Genomic DNA, 4,091 nt, shown 5'->3' with positions numbered 1-4,091 from the left:
ACACATAGCGAAAAAGGAATAAAAAAAAAGATAGGCAATGAAAAAGAAATTTATGTAAGAAACATTGTTTACCAAGAAGTATTACAATAATATTTAACACATGTTTTAAAAAAATTCGACTACGAAGAAATCTACTAACTCTACTTTATAAATAAATTAATTCATTGAATTGGAAATGGCTGCGCTGAACAGTAACGGCAGCGCCATAAAAAATATTATAATTATCATTATACTGATCATATGGCATAGAAAGGATTAAAAAACCATTTAAAAGAAAAAAATATATAAAATATGCTCCCTCATTAAAAAAAATATATAAAATATAATCAAGTAATAACAAAAACTGTAAACTGGCTGCGCTGAGTAGTAACGGCTGCGTAACATAAAGAAAATAATATAATAAATTATAATAATTTATTAATAACATCACTCATATAAAACTAAATTATAAAAAATTAATTTAAAAATTAATAAGAAATAAAACAACTTACGAAAATTGCAGAATGGATGCGATGAATAAGTTAAAACATATTATAACTTTACATTATTGTAAATGAAAATTAAGTATTAAAAATAAAGAAATCAATATTTTTCTAAGTCCCTAATTTTTTTGGACTCATAAAAAAAACTGTTTGTAAGATTTTCTAACAGCATATATGCAAAGTATTTTGATTTATTTGAAAATAATTGAAAACAGATTTTTCAAGGACGGTGTCGAGGTCACGGGGTCCGTGTCGTTTTTCGAAATTTGTTAACTTAATATAATAGAAGATGTTTCGTTTTAAATTAAGAAATGTTAAAAATATTAAGTTAATAACATTTGATTTTAATGACACTTAAAATTAGACACAATATTATACGTTACTAACTAAAAATTGAAAAAACAACAATAAATAATAAAAAATAATAATAAAAAATTAAAAAAATCAAAAAATTCTTAAAAAAATTAAAAAATAACCCTTTTTCGGGTTAAAATTAAAAAATAACCCTTTTTCGGGTTAAAATTGAAAAAAGATGTTACATAAAAATAGTTTGTAAGATTTTCTAACAGCATATATGCAAAGTATTTTGATTTATTTGAAAATAATTGAAAATAGATTTTTCAAGGACGGTGTCGAGGTCACGGGGTCGGTGTCGTTTTTCGAAATTTGTTAACTTAATATAATAGAAGATGTTTCGTTTTAAATTAAGAAATGTTAAAAACATTAAGTTAAAAACATTTGATTGTAATGACAATTAAAATTAGACACAATATTATAGGTTACTAACTAAAAATTGAAAAAACAACAATAAATAATAAAAAATAATAATAAAAAATTTAAAAAATCAAAAAATTCTTAAAAAATTGCAAAATAACCCTTTTTCGGGTTAAAATTGAAAAATAACCCTTTTTCGGGTTAAAATTGAAAAAAGATGTTACATAAAAATAGTTTGTAACATTTTCTAACAGCATATATGCAAAGTATTTTGATTTATTTGAAAATAATTGAAAATAGATTTTTCAAGGACGGTGTCGAGGTCACGGGGTCGGTGTCGTTTTTCGAAATTTGTTAACTTAATATAATAGAAGATGTTTCGTTTTAAATTAAGAAATGTTAAAAATATTAAGTTAAAAACATTTGATTGTAATGACAATTAAAATTAGACACAATATTATAGGTTACTAACTAAAAATTGAAAAAACAACAATAAATAATAAAAAATAATAATAAAAAATTTAAAAAATCAAAAAATTCTTAAAAAATTGCAAAATAACCCTTTTTCGGGTTAAAATTGAAAAATAACCCTTTTTCGGGTTAAAATTGAAAAAAGATGTTACATAAAAATAGTTTGTAAGATTTTCTAACAGCATATATGCAAAGTATTTTGATTTATTTGAAAATAATTGAAAATAGATTTTTCAAGGACGGTGTCGAGGTCACGGGGTCGGTGTCGTTTTTCGAAATTTGTTAACTTAATATAATAGAAGATGTTTCGTTTTAAATTAAGAAATGTTAAAATTATTAAGTTAAAAACATTTGATTTTAATGACACTTAAAATTAGACACAATATTATAGGTTACTAACTAAAAATTGAAAAAACAACAATAAATAATAAAAAATAATAATAAAAATTCAAAAAATCAAAAAATTCTTAAAAAATTGCAAAATAACCCTTTTTCGGGTTAAAATTGAAAAATAACCCTTTTTCGGGTTAAAATTGAAAAAAGATGTTACATAAAAATAGTTTGTAAGATTTTCTAACAGCATATATGCAAAGTATTTTGATTTATTTGAAAATAATTGAAAATAGATTTTTCAAGGACGGTGTCGAGGTCACGGGGTCGGTGTCGTTTTTCGAAATTTGTTAACTTAATATAATAGAAGATGTTTCGTTTTAAATTAAGAAATGTTAAAATTATTAAGTTAAAAACATTTGATTTAATGACACTTAAAATTAGACACAATATTATAGGTTACTAACTAAAAATTGAAAAAACAACAATAAATAATAAAAAATAATAATAAAAAATTAAAAAAATCAAAAAATTCTTAAAAAAATTAAAAAATAACCCTTTTTCGGGTTAAAATTGAAAAATAACCCTTTTTCGGGTTAAAATTGAAAAAAGATGTTACATAAAAATAGTTTGTAACATTTTCTAACAGCATATATGCAAAGTATTTTGATTTATTTGAAAATAATTGAAAATAGATTTTTCAAGGACGGTGTCGAGGTCACGGGGTCGGTGTCGTTTTTCGAAATTTGTTAACTTAATATAATAGAAGATGTTTCGTTTTAAATTAAGAAATGTTAAAATTATTAAGTTAAAAACATTTGATTTTAATGACACTTAAAATTAGACACAATATTATAGGTTACTAACTAAAAATTGAAAAAACAACAATAAATAATAAAAAATAATAATAAAAAATTAAAAAAATCAAAAAATTCTTAAAAAAATTGCAAAATAACCCTTTTTCGGGTTAAAATTGAAAAAAGATGTTACATAAAAATAGTTTGTAAGGTTTTCTAACAGCATATATGCAAAGTATTTTGATTTACTTGAAAATAATTGAAAATAGATTTTTCAAGGACGGTGTCGAGGTCACGGGGTCGGTGTCGTTTTTCGAAATTTGTTAACTTAATATAATAGAAGATGTTTCGTTTTAAATTAAGAAATGTTAAAATTATTAAGTTAAAAACATTTCATTTTAATGACACTTAAAATTAGACACAATATTATAGGTTACTAACTAAAAATTGAAAAAACAACAATAAATAATAAAAAATAATAATAAAAAATTTAAAAAATCAAAAAATTCTTAAAAAATTGCAAAATAACCCTTTTTCGGGTTAAATTTGAAAAAAGATGTTACATAAAAATAGTTTGTAAGATTTTCTAACAGCATATATGCAAAGTATTTTGATTTATTTGAAAATAATTGAAAATAGATTTTTCAAGGACGGTGTTGAGGTCACGGGGTCGGTGTCGTTTTTCGAAATTTGTTAACTTAATATAATAGAAGATGTTTCGTTTTAAATTAAGAAATGTTAAAAACATTAAGTTAAAAACATTTGATTGTAATGACAATTAAAATTAGACACAATATTATAGGTTACTAACTAAAAATTGAAAAAACAACAATAAATAATAAAAAATAATAATAAAAAATTAAAAAAATCAAAAAATTCTTAAAAAAATTAAAAAATAACCCTTTTTCGGGTTAAAATTGCAAAATAACCCTTTTTCGGGTTAAAATTGTAAAAAGATGTTACATAAAAATAGTTTGTAAGGTTTTCTAACAGCATATATGCAAAGTATTTTGATTTATTTGAAAATAATTGAAAATAGATTTTTCAAGGACGGTGTTGAGGTCACGGGGTCGGTGTCGTTTTTCGAAATTTGTTAACTTAATATAATAGAAGATGTTTCGTTTTAAATTAAGAAATGTTAAAATTATTAAGTTAAAAACATTTGATGTAAATGACACTTAAAATTAGACACAATATTATAGGTTACTAACTAAAAATTGAAAAAACAACAATAAATAATAAAAAATAATAATAAAAAATTTAAAAAATCAAAAAATTCTTAAAAAATTGCAAAATA

The 4,091-nt window shown here is 21.7% G+C and overlaps 1 long non-coding RNA gene across 1 annotated transcript; it reads left to right on the top strand.

Moving 5' to 3' along the window:
* Positions 1-629: 629 nt before the first annotated feature.
* On the top strand, positions 630-3,460 carry LOC127291366 (uncharacterized). Its single transcript, XR_007844596.1, has 3 exons — positions 630-719; positions 1,918-2,315; positions 3,086-3,460. It is a non-coding gene; the product is annotated as an uncharacterized LOC127291366 (long non-coding RNA).
* The last annotated feature ends 631 nt before the right edge of the window (positions 3,461-4,091 follow it).

Source organism: Leptopilina boulardi, unplaced genomic scaffold, assembly GCF_019393585.1.
Source record: "Leptopilina boulardi isolate dan_hultmark-lab unplaced genomic scaffold, ZJU_Lbou_2.1 LbouV2_135, whole genome shotgun sequence".
Classification (NCBI taxonomy): domain Eukaryota; kingdom Metazoa; phylum Arthropoda; class Insecta; order Hymenoptera; family Figitidae; genus Leptopilina; species Leptopilina boulardi.
Note: the sequence above shows the minus strand (reverse complement) of the source record. Positions and strands in the feature narration are given on the sequence as shown.